Source organism: Hirundo rustica, chromosome 17 (assembly GCF_015227805.2).
Source record: "Hirundo rustica isolate bHirRus1 chromosome 17, bHirRus1.pri.v3, whole genome shotgun sequence".
Lineage (NCBI taxonomy): Eukaryota > Metazoa > Chordata > Aves > Passeriformes > Hirundinidae > Hirundo > Hirundo rustica.
In genome coordinates, this window is record NC_053466.1 from 8,955,305 (window position 1) to 8,974,437 (window position 19,133).

At 43.4% G+C, this 19,133-nt stretch overlaps 1 long non-coding RNA gene across 1 annotated transcript; it reads left to right on the plus strand.

Annotated features, from left to right (window-relative positions):
• LOC120760574 (uncharacterized) lies at nt 1–15,520 on the plus strand. The gene is made up of 3 exons (XR_005703404.2): nt 1–120; nt 10,189–10,267; nt 12,061–15,520. It is a non-coding gene; the product is annotated as an uncharacterized LOC120760574 (long non-coding RNA).
• Nucleotides 15,521–19,133: the final 3,613 nt, after the last annotated feature.

Sequence of the window (19,133 nt, forward strand, 5' to 3'; positions counted from 1 at the left end):
CTCAGGTTTAGTTCGTTCTCCTTCATCTTTTAGAGACTAAGATGGAGTGTAAGGGAACTCAGGCACAATTTACCTCTAGCAGCTTATGCCACTGAAGGATGTGCTCATCACAGTCCAAAGGTAAGCCGTTTTCTGTCATCTAAGCTATGTAGATCCCTCCACTTTGTACAAAATTTTAAGACATGCTTTAAAAAAGTGTCAAAAATTGAAATTATGATGCTTCATAGGTGCACTGAAAACCATATGAAGGAATGTATAAAAAGAGACAAAATTATTATTTTGTGCAGAACTGATGAGGGTGAAGTTTAGGAGGTAAAAATAGCTTGAAAATTGTGTGCTTTCATTTTCTGTTCTTTTTTTTTTTTTTTTTTTTTTTGTCCCCAATTTTTTCACCTTGAAGTTAAACTCATAACATCTCATGCCTGAGCAGTGCCAAGGTGCTGCTTTTCCTCACCTGCTGGGTGTAGATAGTGCCCCTATCCCACCCAGATCCCTGCAAGGAGCAGCTCTCCCAGCCAGGTTCAGCTGAGGATGTGTCACTTGGGCAGTGAGTCTGGGAGCCCGAACCATTTGTAGCTCATGAGTGTCTCTGGAACACCGAGGGTCATAAAAGCCCTTCTGAATGGGCACTTTACTGACAGCGCTCACCTTTAATGGCCTTTTTGTGAAGTTACAGCTTGGCTTTTAGGCCCTTTTTGCAATTCATCACTTAATCCATACATGCTACCTTGGCCAAGAGCCGGACAATGGGGCCCACTGTGTCTGGTTTTGTTATGGAGCAGCCGGAGTGGCTTTTAACTAAAACAACGTATCTGAAGGAGAAAAATGTATTCACCTTGAATTCCCAACGGCTTCGACTTACTTAAGGCAGCTCTGCAGACACTGGTGTGTGCAATCAATGAAATCAAAACTGCAGCCATGTAGGGATGGCAGAAAGGAGTAAGAATGTATATGCCTTTGCATGTATAAAATATGAGGGGAGGAAATGTACAGGGAGGAAGGAAATAGCTATCCTTGCAGCTAGGTCTGGAAAAAAACATTTTTCCGATATGAAATTTTTCGTGATCAAATATAAAGGGATATTAGATTGGCAGGGAAGGACTGTTACACAGCCCTGAAACCAGCTGGGAGCCCTTCTAAAGGTCCTTTCAAAAATAATGTGGTACAGATCAATCCTATAATCCATTTGTTAGTTCCCTTTGGAATGGGAGGTGAAAAGAGGGTAAAACTGATCCCCCCACCAGTCTTGCAATGCTGCTGCACGAAGAACACGTGGCTTTCCTTGGAAAATATAAGTCCAGGGTGCTGTTGTGGCAAAACAGGGGCAGCTCAAACCTGCTGAGATTTGGAATACCTCAAACCAACTTGCTTAACTCTCTCACAGCAATGCTTTCAGGTACACAGGGAAGAGGTGGATACCCTTACTTGGGGGGAAAAAGGAAGGACTCCTTCTCTAGGCACCAAGAAGTGTGGAATTGGCTTCTGGCACTGCTGTCAATTCTTCATAGAAATCAGTAATCCTTTATCACAGAATGGCCTGGGTTGGAAGGGACCTTAAAGATCCTCCAGTTCCATCCCCCCACCATGGGCAGGGAACCTTCCGCTAGCCCAGGTTGTTCAGAGCTCCAACCATTCCTTGACAGAAGCCCTTGGCTACAGGAGGGAATACCCCACTGAAATCCACTTGTGAACCTTCACATGCTTCCTCTTTCTGGGGTGCTGACTATGTGAATCCAGTGGGAGCAGGGACACCTGGCACAGGGAAAGACTGGGCTTCAATGTCATGGAGGAAGAGCAGTAACCATATGATCACCTTTTGGCTCAGGTAGCCCAGAAACTTGTCACTTCAAGGTGAGGCCCTCAAAGGGGACCACTTGGCAAAGAGTAATCTTTATTTTCCCAAAACTTCAGCTGTCAAATTCAGATTATTTTTCAAAATGAGATGAGATTTTTGGCTTAGGTTCCAGTTAAGCTAATGTGGAAAGCTACACATCTCTGGAGGCTTCTAGAAGCACTTCAAAAGACTGAAGTAAAGTCTCGAGAAAGCCAGCAGGGAACACTATACCCTTCTGTGGAATTTATCCCACTTTAATTTGGCTCTAGGCACCCAAAGTAAAGCCACAAATTTGGCAATCAAGTAAGTGGGTGGCCAGTCCAACACTTACAGAGTAGCGACCACTGACCTCAGTTAATTTTCTTTCTACACTCAACCTATTCCACCCACGTCCTGATTTTTATCAGGCCTTCAGTCTTCCAAAGAATCTCCCTGAGAGAGCAAAGCAGGATGCATTCTTCCCCTAGACTTAAACGTGTAAGTGAAACCAAAGCAGGCAAGAGGAACTGGGCACCAGTGGCATTTGCCTGCGGGGCTGGAGCCGAGGGCCTGTGTGCAGCAGGCCTGCTGAAGCACTAGATCCATTTGCTTTTTGTCTCTTAGCCCCCCACACCTGCCTGCCATTTAGCTGCCTCTGAAGGCTGGCCAAAGGACATCAGATCAAATAATAAAAGCCACATTGAAGCAGTGTTTCAGCTGAAACACTGTATGAGTGGAGGCGAGATGGGGCTTGGAAAAGGCTCCCTCTCAAAGAGCCCACACATACATGCGAGAAGGTCATTAACTCGTGCCTTGTGCTATCTTTGCCGTCTCCGCTCCCTCTCTCTCAATTATTACATCAGAAGGAAATGAGAGAGCACTTTGCCAAATACTAATGGACTTGATGTTTTCATAATCTCAAGTGCACAACAATCAGAGCTGTTTATTTTCCAAAGAAGATGGGAACCAGGGGAGGAGGCTGAAGACTGTGCCTTTCTGTTAAGGAGGGGAAAAAAAACCCTTATGGACAAGAGCTGAGACTGAAAAACAAGCATCTAGGAACACTCTTGCTTTTACAACTCCAGCACTCATTTCCCAGGAAAAGGTAGTGAGAGTGGTTAGATAGTGTCCTGTCCCACTGCCCACTGCACAGCAACTGACAGCAAAGGTCCAAATTGGCAGAACACTTTAAACTCCCACTTACAGCTTGAACTCAGATGCCTTAGTCTGCTTTTCTACGTCTGAATGTAATGATACTGCTACATATTTGTTTCTGAAGAGTAGCAAGAAGCATTTTTTTTTTTTCTGAATGAAACATGCTCAGGAGACAGGATGTGACTGAGCTGACAGGAGGAGTCTGCAGTGATATGGAGTCAGCTCTGTTCTTGCTCTCAGCAGCCAGTTTCCCCACAACTTGAGCCTGTGTGAAATCCCAGGTTTTGCTTACGAAGGGACCTTAGCAGGGTATTTGTGCCTCCTTAGGTCTACGTTAGTGTCCAAGCACTGGAATTCCCTCAGAGACAGCTAGGACTGTGAGGCTTCTGTCTCGGAGTGAGCAGGCTATTCCCCTGGTAAAGGGTAAAGGACTGGCATCCCATTGAGGTGTGAGGAACTGTGGAGAGCATTTGGTTTTACCAAGTGAGCCCAAGTCACCAGCAGGAAGATAAGGACATTTTGTGTTCTTCTTTGCTGCTCAGATTTTGGAAGCTTCTGACCTTGTCAGAAGTTTTAAATTCTCAGTACCCTCTGGAGTGTGACAGACACCACTGACAGGAACCTGCACAGGGACTGATGTGGGAATGACTTACCCAGTCATACCACTACTGACTTATCAAAGAACGTCCTCCATTCTCACACATCACCTTTCAAAGGTCATAACCAGAACAAAAGCTTTGTATAATTTGGGGGTCTGAGCTGAACTGGGGTTTAACAACTTTCCTAGCGCATTTGGGTACTTACTGATCCCTATGATCCAACCCCAGGAACTGCCAGTGCTTGCCCACACAGGCAGTGTTCTGTGTTTTTGGCTGGGTTAAGAAGCAAAAAGGTCTCTTTCCACTATTCAAGCATTTTCACCCACTTATCAGTTAAATTCCAGGTACTTTCTATAGAAAAGAGCTAGAACCTTGTCTCCTACAAGCTTAATACTGGTGTGCTCAAGATCAGAAGTTTTCCTGGTAGTAAAACAAAGGGCTGTTTCTCTGAGGAATGAACACAACAAACGTCAAATTGGGAAAGTTTCTGGACCCCGTGTTAAAAATCGAAAGGCGGTTTCTAAATGGTGGCTCGGACAAGAGCCGGGGCAGCGGAGGAGAGGAGCGGGTGCCGCCCCTGTGCCGCCAGCTCCCGGGAGGTGTCGCCGCAGCCCAAGGCTCGAGGCGCCGGGACACGCAGGCTGTGTCCTCACACGCGGTGTCCCCATTGCGCCGGGACATCGGCTGAGAGGACACCTCAGCCTCGGGTGGCAGCACCAGGCTGCAGTGACACCTCCTGTGCATGCTCTGGCAGCAGCAGGCTGAGGCTCCCCGTGCCCATCTCCTTCCCGCGTCCCCCGCTGAGCACCGGGGGGTTCACCTGCAGCGGGGCTGAGGAGAGGGGCTCTCCCTGCTGGCTACTGAACCTGCTGCCGGCTGGGTTATCCTCCGTGGGTGACCTTTGTGCTAAAGCCTTGTAAATGTTCAAAACCACAGGGATTTTGGATTTGGTCTGACAAAAAAAAGAAAGGGGGGGAAAAAAAAAAGTATACGGAGAGATCTGATAAAGTGCTGCCTTTACTTGTATTAAGGAAGATAAATGTAAAGAGCTTTTCACTGAGAACTTGGTTGGTGTAGAATACTGGGGCTGTGTCCTGAGAGTAGTATTGGGCATCTTGTGCACCATGTAATTAACTTGATTTTTGGGCATCTTGAGTACCGTTAGGCTTGAATGACACATCTATGCAGCACTTGTGTTTGCGGTCATCAAAGGTGCCCCTTTTTGTACTTGAAAGTGCAGCAGCCAGTGCAACAGAGGCTCAGCACTGGGTGATCTGGTGGTGTTTGCAAAGTACAAACTGGGCACCACTGGACAAGGTAGTGTGGGGATGTGTAGCCACACACATCAGCCCGAGACATTTTCTGTACGCCTCTGATGCAGGAATATTTTGGCAGCGAGCTTTAAACTTGTATTATATCTCAAACTTATATGGATTATAAGTTGGTATACAGGAAGAGACTAATGTAGCTGAGATAGAAAATGATGATTATCCCTCACATAAATTTTAACTGTTTTTAGGAGTATTGAATGGGGATGTACTGCCTGTGCCACTCTCAGAAAAAGGAAACATCTCGGACTGCAGAGGCCATACTTAGTGAGAGGGAGGTTAAACCCCAAGGGATCCAAGAATGCTAACATAACCCCAAACTGCTGGGCAGTCACTCTAATCCTTGGGATCTGAGAGCTGGAAACATACCTGAACTACATCATTAGTAGAAAGTCCATCCTACAAAAAGGATCAGATGCTCTGTGGCCCACATAGGATCCTGCCTGTGTATTCACTTCTGTGCTACTCCTTAGAGTCTCATGGAAATCTTTAATTCAATGAAATCAGCCTTCTCCCTTTCCCCAGTGGAGTGTTCCTTTGGTCACAATTAAATGTTCCCTTACAATTCCCACCAAAAAAAAGTGTGTTAACAACAAGGAGAGGTAGATGCAATCATCGAGGGCTGGGTACATGGGCAGCAGGCTTTCAGGCAGGTGTGTTCAAAAACACCTGCGAGCTGGGCCATCCCACACCTGCTCTGGATCTATTCTCCCCCTGGCTCTGGTCTTAGGCAACCCAGCAAGGTTAGAAGGTTTTCCTCATCAGTCTCTAACACTGTGTTTGTCCTTCACACCCACTGGTGACCCTTCCAAAGCACGTTGTTTACTATTTTCAGATTTTCCTAAGTCTTTCTGGATGCACCATTCAGTAGTTCTCCTAGGAGTTACACTTGCATTATTAGTGCTCTATTTCTATTAACTTTACCCCCCTTTTTTTTCCTCTCTTAAGCATTTAAGTACATAGCTCAGGCAGATACTTGTCTCACTTTAAGCAGTGGCCAAGGGCTGTTTAATGATTTGGGTTTATACAGCACACACTGCCTGCGTAAGTACCTGTGATACATGGTAAAAACGCAAATTCTTCTGTTAGAAGCAGGTTTGGGTTTAAAATAAACAAATGTACACTCAAAGTTTTCCTCAATGATAGCCATATGAAAGCTGTCCAGTTCAAATAAGCCAGATTCCAGCTCTCAAAACTTTCCTTCTCCTTTCTAGAGAGTGGAGTGTTATTTTCTGATTAAACCTTTTACCAGAATCAACAATGAGGGACAGGTGTAGTAGTGTGGTTTTTAGCCCTTTTGTCTTTATCTACTTAAGATCATGGTGGATTTTTTTTTTTTACCAGTTAGAATTTTCCTCCTAAAACTTCTCAAAGCTGGAAAACTTAAATTATTGAAATATCACAGAGTGATTACTGCCCCTCACTCAGGACAATTATGTAGCCCTTAAAAACTTGCTTGCACTGCTTGTTTTGCTTGTTTTGGTGTTTTTTTTTTTTTGTTGTTGTTGTTGGTTTTTTTTTTTTTGTTTGGTTGTTTTTGTTTTTTTTTTTTTTTTTTTTTTGTTTTTTTTTTTTTTTTTGTTTTTTTTAAACACTGCATCCTCTCCACTGTAAGTCTGTGTTGTGTCTGTGTAAAGATGCCCTGGAAAGGGACAAACTTTGTAGGTCTCAATGCTGGTGACAAAAAGAGGTTAAACTTGTAAGCAACCAATGTAATTTCTCTTAGCATTAAATGATTCTCACCATTCAGATGGTCAAGTACCTGCACTGATAAACCCCTTTCTTACCATGCTGTTGGGCAGTGCAGGATTCTCCTGTTTGGCACATCTGTGTCTCAGGGTTAGAAGTGCCCAATCTCTTGTTGAGGCTCCCCAGGCTGTACCTCCACTTGTAGTCCTCCTGCATCATGGGACTGAAGTCTGGGGAAAGAAGGGAAGGGCTGATCCAGCTGTAGGACACTGAAGTTGTTCCCACAAGCTGCTCCTGACTAGAAAACAGAAGTTCAGGTACCTTAGAACATGAATGGCCTATTAGAAAATACTACTCTCAAGAGAGGAGAATACTGTTTTAAATAATCATCCCTCACCTGAAAACTCTGGAGTTTGATAGGTCTTAATTCAAATACTTTTAATGAAATTACACTTCTGGGAGAATAAGGCCCACAGAAAAACTGTGGCTCTCTTTAAAAAGCATCAGTACAAGAGTGGAAATGTGGAAGAGAGGCATTGATAACTAAAGATGTAAAAGAAAAATGTGTCACGGAAAAAATGTAGGCAAATACTCTGCAGCCTTTTGACAGCTTTGGAACAGTGTTGTCCAGCTGCAGCATCACCCATCAGAAAAAATATCTGAAGGTCACATTTTCAGCCTCCCAGAGCACTTGAATCTAGGGCAAGTGTTATGGGGACAGATCCAGGTCTGCTACTCTGTGTGGCATTCTTGCTTTTGTGCATCACCATGGTAAACAGAGAGGGTTGCCAGGAGCAGGGATGCATTGTTTGTGTCAGTCCCTCATCCCCTCTCCCCCTCCTTCCCCAAATGCTTTCTCTTTGATTAGTTACTGAGTAGAAGGGGCTCCAGTTACCATGCAGCCTGCCATCCCTCCTCATTTTATTGGACTAATATCCCACCTGCGATGATAAGGTTTAAACTTGTTTAATCTCCCAGCTTAGCTGTGGTGTTTTAATATTTTTAAAATGGTTGTTTCAGAAAAAGGGGGATTTAAACAGGTTTTGAATAAATAATAAAAGCCCTTCTCACAGGTTGCAATGCAGGCTGGGAGGCATGAACCATTTTCATCAGGTCAGATTTCACGTTGGGTTATCCCAAGGTGGCCTGACTTTGTGGCTACGGATTTACAATGGAACAGTCAGATGCAAAGCAGTTTATGGAGGAGAAACTGCTTTAATAATGCATTTCCTGCTCAGCAAACAGCAGATACAATGACATTCACAGGGAATGGGAGAGTGAACAAAGTCTCACAGGAAAGGAACTGTTTCTCCCCAGAGTTTAATAACTTTTTTTGCTCCTACAATATATTTGGGGAGATAAAGTTTGACTTGAGAGGCATCACAGTTTACAGCTTTGAAGTGAGAAAAAAGACAGGTTTGCACATCTCAGGCCTGATAACCTGGAGCTGCACCTGCGTTGTTTCAAATCTAAGGGAAGGGAAAGAGGTTCTCATTTCATGGTGAAACTTCACTGGCATAAACATAAGGCCCTTTGTCTGGAATAATCTGGATAAAGTGCCTTGTGCTGATGTGTAGAACACTTTGGTTTTTCTCTCACTCTTTGCTCCCTGGATTGAGAGTGCTGTTTTCAGCCTCAAGAGGAGCACTGACAAGCTCCTGACTTCTCTGAGCCGAGCCCAAGTTGTAACACTAGGCCTTCAGGAGAGTCTAGCTCTCTCAGTCCAAGCCGCTGGGATGCACATCAGGCTTCCAGGAGCACACGTGTAGGACTGGGATTTTAAAGCCAGAGAACCAGGCGAGACTTCTCGAGCTTTGTTCAAGACTTTTCCTGCACACTTAGGCACAATTTTTGTGGAAATTAGAGTAAAGCAAAGCACAGTAACTAAAGCAGGGGTGGGAAAAGACTGCCAGAAAGGAGCCCACTGATCCACGGCTCAGTTCCAGAAGAGCCCAAGCAGCACCAGCTGGACGACTGTAGTGCTGTCCAATTCTTTTCCTAAGGCTGCAGAAAAGAGAAGGTGGGCACAGGGCTGATTTGTACAAATACCGTTTATATTATTTCTGTCAAACACAGTAATCCAAAGTGATACCAGAAGGGAACTTGGCTGTGTCAGCTTCGAGTGAAGGGGGTGCCATTGTGTCTCAAAAACGGGTCATGCCAAGCTCTGAGCTTGTGCCTGCACAGATGAATTTTCAAGTGCAGCTCAGAAACAAATTAGCTCTGAGTAGCTCAGTTAGCCCTGCCACCCCAGGCTGGCTCCTTCCTAACCTGGTGGAGAAGGAGAGGGGTAACCCAAATCACTTTGAGGTGGCAAGGAGGACAGGGAAGAGGATAATGCTTTCATTGGTGCATAAACCCCTCTCTGACATAGCTAAAATTACCTTTGAGCTCCTAGCTCCCCCAGAAAGCTTTTATGGACAGAACAGCAAATAAGAGCAATTTACTTCACAGCATATAATCATATTTCCCGTATTCTTCCCTATTTGACATAACCACAGGGCAAAAACATGTAAAATCTAGATGAGATTGGGTAAATACATAATAATAACAAACCACTGCCTCCGTTACACCTTCTATTTGAGGGAAAAGAGGCTGTTTCAGCATGATTTCAAGCACTACCCTAGTTTTGTATCACCTTGAAATAGTGAAGTATTATCCCTATCTTTTTTAGCAAGGCCACAGAAGTCAAGTAATAACTTGCTATACACAATGCTCACTCTGTGAGAAGCCCTGTGGGCACAACCTAAATACCCTCAACTGCAGTTGTCTGCCTTGACATAAAAGCATCCTTCCTCAGCAAACCAAACAAACCCCACACCTAAATTCTTTATGGAAAGATGTGGTATTGCAGGCTGAAGGCAATGTAAAAAACAGGAAAGGTTTTTTAAAAGCAAGAGTGAAACACTGAAATTGGGACTAATTTTTTCTACTAAAATGAAGGTTGTGAAAGAGCTGATTCTGTCAATGAAAAGATATGCAGATTACTTTGAGGACCCTTTAAAGGGTGGGGCTTAAAACATCAGCATTGAAGTGGATCTTGAATGGCAGGACAAGCTAACATCCTTCCATAGATTCAGAATATTACAGAAGTGCGCCATTCATCTCTCTGCTCACCTCATGTGTATGGAGAAAACACTTTCTTTGAGGGCCCTCTGCTAACTAAAGAATTTTTTTTCTGTTCCTTGAATGTCAGTTTTCATTAGAAGGGTACCGAAGGGCAAACATAGAATTCAAACTTGTTAAGGAATGAGCTGGAGTTTAATTTTAGTAAAAGGAAGGTCTGGGCAAGTGTTATTTGGTTTTAGCTGTAACATCACTAAATCAGACCACACTGTAGGAGAGCTCTGTAGTTAGTCTCCCACTAGATACCTGTCTGAATACAAACCACTCCTGCTAACTGTCAATAAAGCAAAGATCAGTGTCATCTTCATTACATGTGAAATTTCACACGACAGCACAGGCTACTGTGATGCTTCAGCTTTCCAGCTGGCATTTGTTCTTCCACAAGGTTTTTTGCTCAGTTTTTCAGAATGTGCTAATTGTAGTTGTCTAGTTTCAGGTCATGCAAATAAAGACAGATAATGGGTTTTTTGTTTTGTAGGCCATGGTTTTGGTTTGTTTCCTGCTATATCGCTACTGCTGAGCTACGCAACAAGAACATCACTGCAAGACGATCCCAGGTGAGTCCCACTTCTGCTGCTCACGTGTATTATGGACACAGTTCTAGCGACAGAAAATAGGGGTCAGTTCTACTTGTGGAAATTGGAATCTGCACAAGTGGGTCTAGAATGCTTCCAGTCTGGTCTGCAAGCTATTTAACAGGAGCCAGCATGGCTCAAAACAAAAAAGGAGCAAACCCAATGGAAACGGCCATTTGTGAAGCAGTAATTATTCTTTGTTTAAGTGGAAGGTCACTGGAGGAAAACGGTGTCTAGAATTGGAAAAAATGACAAGTGTTGTTCACTGAAGTATTGTGGCAGATTTTTTTTGGCAGTTGTTTGTACTTGGGGTACCTGGCCTTGGCCATGGCTTTGTTGTGCTGGTTAGCTGCTTGTGGGGCAGCAGTACAGGCTGAACTACTGATATAGCTCCTTGGAAAGGTTAATTTGAACCAAAAATAAAATTACCTGCTTCAGCTGATGATCCAGCAATGTGAATCATTGTACTGCTATACAGCTGATTTCTAGCAGCTCAGATAAGTATCTTGGAGTAATGGGATGGAGGAATCCAGGGAAAAATTTGCTTCAGAGGAGTTTGTTGATGGTGGAAGGATGCTGTGGACATACCCTTTTAATTTTTAGACATTTGATCTGCAAATCTCATGCTTCAGGAGTAAATCCTATTCACAGAAATCTTGTTGGCTTCAAACACTCCCCCAAGAATGCAATTTGTAACAAAGAGGTTTTTCATTAGAAGAGTACTTTTGTTCAGATTTCATATTTAAAAATACATTAGAAACAAAAGAATATTTTTTCAGGTAAAACTAGCCCAGTGCCCTATGTGTCAGACACTCTGCATTGTTTTGAAAGAAGCAGCTGTTCTGTGCCAGCCCTCAGTGTCCTCAGGTGCAGGACACACATATAATTTGCTCTTATACCTCAATCAGTGAACAAGCAGAAAAATAGGACTAAATTAATTTCTCTCATTCTTTTCCCTTCTGTCCTATTTTTTACAAGAGCCTTTTAAAAATGTTGCTTACTATATGATTATACACAACAGGGGTTTGTAACAACCTCATCTTAACTCAACTACCTCTGCCCTTGCTATGGAATGATTGGTTGCCTTGGCAATTTTCTCCATGTGGTGCTCAGGAGCTACAATTACAGTGCTTTTCTCAGTAGTGATCCTCTTAGTTCTCTTTCTTAGGAGTTCAGGATAAGGAGATACAAAATTATGTATATAATGGACTTCATTGCTCCAGCCTTCTGTCTCCTTCAGCCCTGAAGGAAGCAAATCTGCACTATCTAAACCTGTTTGCTCTGTAGCAAGGAGAAAAACCCTCTGTTTCTGCAGGATGAAGGACTGTGTTAGCTGGAGGTCACAACCAGGTGGGTCAAGCCACCTGAGGTGATAACTCTGAGTCCTGCATAAACCCTGAGGGTTGGAGCAAGAGCCTTTTTGGGCCACTCCCCAGTGAGAAGGGAGAATTTCTCTGTATTGCATTCCATAAACCTCAGCTCAAATGTGCTGTCTTTGCAAGTGAAATGATGGCGTTTTGAACTGCTGGCTCTGCAAACTCGGGCTAAATGCAGATGAGCAGGACCTCACACTGAAATGGGAGGGGGAGCTGCCTCAGCCTCCCTCAGCTCAGATTTATAGGCCAAGCCTGGTGCTGAATACACCATCACATATTGTCTGTGTACATAGTTACGGACAAAAGTAAAAGCTGTTTCAGCTCTGTGGCATCAGCAAAAGATTCTGTGATAAAAATGCACAGTTTTCTTGACTGTACTTGTTCTTCTTGTTCTAACAGGGGGATTTAAAACAACAACAACAAAAATTCTGTCCCTGATTTTGAATATGACTGGTAAGAGAGAGAGCAAGGCCACCAAGTAAGCAGTCACACAGTAGACTATTGGTTTAAGGAGAAATCTAAGGCCAGCACTGAGGTTAGTGCTACGTCTGCTCTCTGTACGTTGTGGGTGGATGCACAGAACAGTCATATATTGCTTATCTACATGTGAGCCTCTGTATTGTGTGCTTGTGAGTACCTGAGGGAGGATATTTGGTTTCTTGCTGCTGAGGTTGGTAGGCTCCAGTTCATGCTCAGTTGTTCTCACCATGCACAAACTGGGGGCTTCACAACAGAAATGCTTAATTGCAGCTGGCATTTTGGACACTCTCAGTGCCTGTGCCAGTGGGCACTTGGCTGAAGAGAGACATCCCTTCTGACACGAGCAACGTGAAAACTGCAGAGGAGACTGAAATGCTGAACTGCTGGTTCAACAATTAAGAACCTAAAAAAAAAATCAAGCACTCCTAAACAGTTCAGTTCTAACTGCTAAAACACAATCAAGAAGAAGATAGGTTTCCAACTCTGTGCACATAGGTCTTCTCATTTTCTCTTCCCCTGCCCACTGTGCTGTCAGTGTGACAGTGATGCACTCTGCTCTAAGAGGGCAGTCACCAGCAGCTGCCCGAGATGCCATCGTTAATTAAAGTCTTGGTTCTCAAGTGCTGCTCAGATTCAGCAAAAGGTGAGAAACGCCACCTCTGAGAGCCATGAAAACAGAACTATCTCTCAACCAATATCACTGATGCTGAGCACTTCCAGGCAAATAGCACAAATGCTTGGTATACCCAAATCAAACTCAAATACGACTTGAAGGAACAAAACTCCACCATCACCAAAAGCTCTTAATTCAACTTAGAAGCTACATGAAGAGTGTAAGAAGGAGCTCTTCTTGCACTAGATAATGTTTTAGTACCCTTTTGAAGAAGAAAATGAATGGTGAGGTATTAATCTGATCTGTTTTGTTAAGCTTAACACTGTATCAGTAATTTGCCCATTTTGGACCATAGGAAGCATCTAGGCCTCTGGTTAAAGAGCAAACAGGATACACATCTACCCTTGACTTTCTGTATCAGCACACTCGGAGCCAGGTGTGAAGTCCACACTTGCTTTTTCTTTCAAGAGCCAAGAAATCCAATAGAATAGTTGGAGCAGGTTTCTGCTTCAGCAAGGACCCAAGCTTGTTTTGGGTCAAACAAGGAGTAGCATTAATCCTCCACTGAATTGCAGCCCCCTTCAGGACAGAAACTGGCAGCAGTTTAATGTGATGGAGGAATGTTACCCATGAACTGAGGACAAAGCAAGGAATGATGTCTCCATGGAAAATGCAATGAGACATTAATGGAGAGAAAATAATTACAGCTGGAATTTGGAGGGGATGTCAGGTTTAGCCCCTCTGTACTTGCAAATAATGCTGCAGGATGTTTAGAAACCCTGCTGCTCACGTCACTACCTGCAGTGCTGCATTGACTTGGGAGCTCTTATCGTTTATTGCTATGCAATTCTTTTTAAAATGTATGGAATCTGACAAGATAATATCTTGAGGTGGCACTCAAGCTTCAACTGCACTTCACTAAATCTCAAAGAATCTATGCATCGTTACCTTTCTGCCCTTTTCTTTTTCTCATGTTTGTTGCACAGTCAAAGGAAACAGCTTTTTATGTGAATGATGATTAATAAGCAGCCCTGCTGAAGGGTGACAGAGCTGGTGCTAAGAACAGGCTCCTTTGATAGACAGTCTAAAATGTGTTCTAACATGTGAAAATGATAGGCTGTCAAGTCATCATTCAGGTGTACACTGAGATAATAACATGCATTTGAGAAAAATGATAAGGTAAAATACACATTTCTACAGTATGAAGATAAATAGTGAAATACATACTTGCATGCCTCTATGTAAAGTAAGGAGAAAAAAAAATCAATTTAGAGTGGAATTGTGAGTAGTCTGGACATCTCTATTGCCTTGTGCTTGAAATATCATCTCAACGGAATGTGTCGTGCTCTATTTGTGCTTGAATTAAAAAGCATTTGCAGTGGCCATGCTATCAAATCTTCCCACATGGCTGAAGGCATCTCAGGACAGGACTTTGTTTAAAGGTTATGGCCATAGTTTCAGTATGTGAGTTTCTTGGCAGAAATAGAAATAGGATCTTTCTGGAAAATAGCACAATTAACAGGAAGCGTCTAATGAAAACAAAGCAGTAGAATGTCTGGTTTGCTTGATATCAACAAGAAAACATCACCTTTCTTATTTAGGAAGAAACTTGACAAGTAGCAGCTGAAGTTGTGGACTAGTGATAGTTTTTTGCTATCTTTTTTGGAAGTGTACTGCAGCCTAGAATCCCCTTCCCTGATTGCTACTTTGACCTCTTAAGAACAACGTGCCCAATCATTTGAAGTTTAACCTTAGAAACATGCAGTGAATAACAGGCATTTTCCAATTCCTGTTCATGTTGCCATTTTCAAACATCTGATAAGTGTCAAGCCCTCTCCCTTTATAAAACGTTTTCCCTTTTGTATTATGGAAAAACAAATCAGCAATGCCCAGAATACCAGTGTGAACCATGAGGGCAACTTTCCTCACCTGAGCAGATTGCCCTGGGGAGACAGGGTAGATACCCTTCGTGGAGCTGTTCCAAGCTCAAGCTCTTCAAGCCCAGCATCAAAGCAACAACCCTCTGGCTCAGAGGTGAGAAAATGATGCCCCGAGGCACAGCTTCTGTGTCAGGCAGATAGCAAGCAATGGGCTCGTAAAACAATATTTGAAGACAGGTAAAAAAACATGAGGGAAAGGGAAGAGTTTCTTATTAGCTGCAAAGTAAGGCTTTTCGATCACAATCTATGACAAAGAACAGCACTATTTGGACAGTAAATCACTGTGGCCCACTGAGGAACCTGTGCTGATAACAGCCTGACAGGCCAGGGAAGAGGTTTAGGGCTTGCAGGGAAAATCTTTCATTCCAAACACACACAGCAGACCAGCAGAGGCAGGAGGAGCAGGTACAGGCAGGCAGTTCTGAACAGGAGGGTGAAATGCTCTTTCAACTGAGAGGAGAGGAAAGCCCCTCTCTGATGCTTTTAGCTGGGAATAAAGAGGGCTGTCTTAAGATTAAGGTTTTTCGACTTATATCCTCTTTCCATCAGTTCCTGGGTCTAGTGACACAACCCAAAATAAAATTGAGTGTGCCCAGAGATTCCCCTTCATGCTCTAGGCAGGCAGGTGGCAGGGGATGGGTGACCCGGCGTGTTGTACATTTCCTGTAAAATTTAAAAATGTTTTTGGACCTGTTTACTTTGTAGTGTGTGAATATCACATTCTTTCCCTTCCTTTTCCCTTCTTACTCTTCCCCTTGTTCACTTAGTTTTGTCCCCACAGCCACAGGGAGTTTAATATTGTGTAATTTGCATTGGCAAGAAGGAGGGAGATTAAAGGAAAAGCAGATAATTGAAGAGTTTAAGCTCTTTCCTCTTGATTCCTCAAACACTGTATGATATTTCAGTATTCTGCAGAATTTCTGGGACATATCTGCAACCTGAAAGATCTAAATTGAAGAGGTGACTGGAAAAGAAAATGTAAAAAATAAAAAAGGTTTAATTAATGTTCAGCAGATTTCCTTGTTCCTTTGCCAATGCAAGGACAGATACAGAAAATTACACTATGCCCTTGACACTGACCTGCACATTATTTCATTTTAACTATAACATCTTTACAGGGACTGCTCCACAGCATTAGTGCAGAACCATCCAAACACTCAAATTACTCCTATTTTCTAGTGTTCCTCTAGTATTACCATTGCTCTTAAGTTTCAATCTCAATACAAGACTGGGTGATGAGAGAGAGCCCTCCATGCTGTAATCTGCCCCTGAGCCCTTACTGCCAGTACTGCAAGGGTATTATGTGCCAACAGAGCAGCAGAGAGGCTCAAAACACATCGAAGAGTCTATTTGTAAAATTTTAAGCAGTTATGAGTTGATTGAGGCTATTCTGTGATATCTAAAGGCACAAATCAGCAATGCTGAGGTTTCTTCCCCTCTCTATTTACCTTCTACTGGTCATAGATTGTCTCTGCAGTCAACACCATGCTGCATCCTGTGGTTTTTTGGGTTTTTTTTTTTAATTTTACGGCTGGTCCAGCTAACCTGGCATTCACACTCTAAGCTGCAATTCACTTACGAACTTTCTTGGTACAGTTGAAGGAATGTGAGGGGAGAAAACATACATAGGTGTAGAAGCACTATGCTGTGCTATGAATGAACAAAACTACATCTATAAAGTGCTAAACTAAAAATAGTAAAGTATTTTAAAAAGGCAAGAAAACCCAGCAAACAGCCAGAGCCTCCTGTCCTCCTTGTCTCCTGTGGAAAAAGGGGAATTCCAACTCCTGCCATTAGAAATAAATTGCCAGCAGCAAGGAGGTACTAACTAGTCTGACACGGTACTTTCCCCAGGAGAAGAGAATCCTGTTATAGCACCGAGAAACATTCTAACCTCAGGCAACTGATCTTAACAGTTCAGTGTCTTAAATTTAGGGAGCAAGAAGGGAACGATGATAGCACTTGCTCTTCACTGAGGCACTTGCCTCGAGAGGCCTCTCAGTCCCACTTCAGACAAACAAAGTCACTGTCCTTCTGTCAAGCACTTAGAGGCACCGCAGTTCCCTAACTCCACTGATGGGGACTACTCAAATTGGGTAAACCTTGTAAATCTTCTCACTGGAGAGACAGTGTCTTGGAGCCACTAGCAAATCACACAAGAGGAGTCAGATTGGATTAGTTCACAGCTAAATCTATCCCAGCATCCTGTCTGTTACAATGGTCATTAGTGAATGCAAATGGAAAGCTTGTAAGAAACAAGGCAAGTATAAAGTGATCTTGTACCAACCCAGTCCCCCCAGGAATTAGGGATTAGGTGACTAATGTTCTCATAACAGGCTCTCACTGCAGTGAGACCCCCCTTTCCTACCTCCTTGTTTCTTCTTATAAACTGCCACCCTGCAATCAAGATGTTTGCGAAAAAATGCATCCATAATGTGTTAAGATAGGAAAAATTCTTAGCAAATTTTCCCGCATGTTGACAGAAATTAATGTTGAGATGACAGAAGACTTCAGCGGTAGGGAGGGGTAAAACAAAGCTGAGAGCTTGACAAAGACTTCATCCTTGGAACTAATACCCTGGCTTAAATGCCCTCATTTGCTTCTTGACTGAACCCTGGATCTTGCATCTTCCTTAAAGCACTGACACAAGGCTGCTGGATATTAGAGGACCGACAGAAATTCCTGATGCTCAGGTTTAGTTCTATTCCATTTTTTAAAATAAAGTATTTTGCCCAGGCACAAGAAAGACATAATCACACTGTTCAGGCCACTCAGTGAATTAGATGTGGGTTCAGCTTACTTCAAACAGAAAGGGGGCATGAAACTGGGGTTTCTAAATTCTTTCTCTGTTCCGGTTTTCTGGGCTGATTCAGGAAGTCACAAGCATGCAGGGTTTTCCCAACCCAGATCACATGTATGTGACTAGACAGCAAAATGTCCAGATAAGATCCTTCTCTTTTCAAAGACCAGATTCAGTGGAGCTGGAAGAGGACATATGGAGAAATTCCTTAAATACTCATAGAAGTCCTCTTCTGTATGTGGTGTCATGCAGAAAAACAAGTTGCTACTCTTGGTGCTTTTTAAAATGCACCAAAATCCATGCGGATCAAATTGTGCTGCATAACAGCTGGGGAAGTATAATCCTATGGCTTCACAGTCAGGTATTCAAATGAAAAGACCTAATTTTACATGAAATTAGCTCACTATCAGTTTCTAGAACCTACCTGCCAATTAATTCCCCAGTGGGGGAGGCCGTCATCTGAGGAATGGACTGTGATCCTGGACAATTCCCTGAGCCATGTGTGTGCTCAGGGATGTCTCTGGTTTGTCTCTGTGTCCTTATGAGGGAACACATGCCACGACTGTCCTGCAGACCCTGAGAGGCAGGAGCAGGTACAACCCAGTCCTCCCTGAGCCTTCCCAAGGTCAGGATGCAGAGCCCCTGCGGCAGCCCTGACCTGTCTCACCACGGCACAGATACTCTGCTGTTCTGACAGCCTGGCAGTTCATCACCCAGATGAAAGCTCTGATCTGCCCTGTTTGTCAGCAGAGCTGTCACAGGTGAAATTTTGCAGATTTCCCAAGGTAGGTGAATTATGACTGGGGGCAGAGGCAGAGAGGAGGGCAGGGAATGTGCAGTTATTTAAGTCTTCAAAATGTCTCGGGCACAGAGTTTGGTGCTTCTGTCTGGCTCTTACCTGTGACTCTACTGGAAGAGGCCTAAGGGATTGTTATTGGAATTTTCCTGATTGTCAGGGACCAGCTGCTCAGGCAATGGGCTACATATGGATTCCTCAGCTCTAGGAGGGAAAGATGTAAGCCCTGTACCGAGCCATCTTCTGGACTTTCAGACTTGTAATGTTCAAGTTAAGGAGGCCCTTCTGAGCCCTAAACTTATTTTCTTATACCCTAAATGTTAATTAGTTGTCCATAAAATATTACATTTTGAAGTAGTTAGGAATCTTACAAGCATGGAAATTAGAGTCCTGTATATCCTGCAGAGTCCTGATACAGGGCTCTGAATGTGTGGCAATTCCAATGCTGTGGTTCAAAGCTCCCTCTCTGTCAGAGTGCAGAATGAGACTTAATTTTTGATGCTGAGTTGTGAATAACAACAATGAACACCAGCTAGTCACGTTGTGGTGTTATAGCAGACACTTGGAAACAGCCACAGACCAACAATCATTTGAAGAACTCAAAAAACAAGCAGCAGATGTCTTAGGAAGAGCCTAACTGTGACTGATAGTGGAGGAAAGGGAAAGCTTACAAATCTATCAAACAGGAAAACTAGTCACAGTATAAGGAAGTGTAGCAGGCAGAACTGATCCATCTTTCTCTCTCTTAGGCATTCCCTAGCTAATCCCACTGGTATTCCAATAAGAATTTGACAGTGCTCCCCTTCCTCTGTAACTGGTCAAGTATTTAGCAAATAAACAACA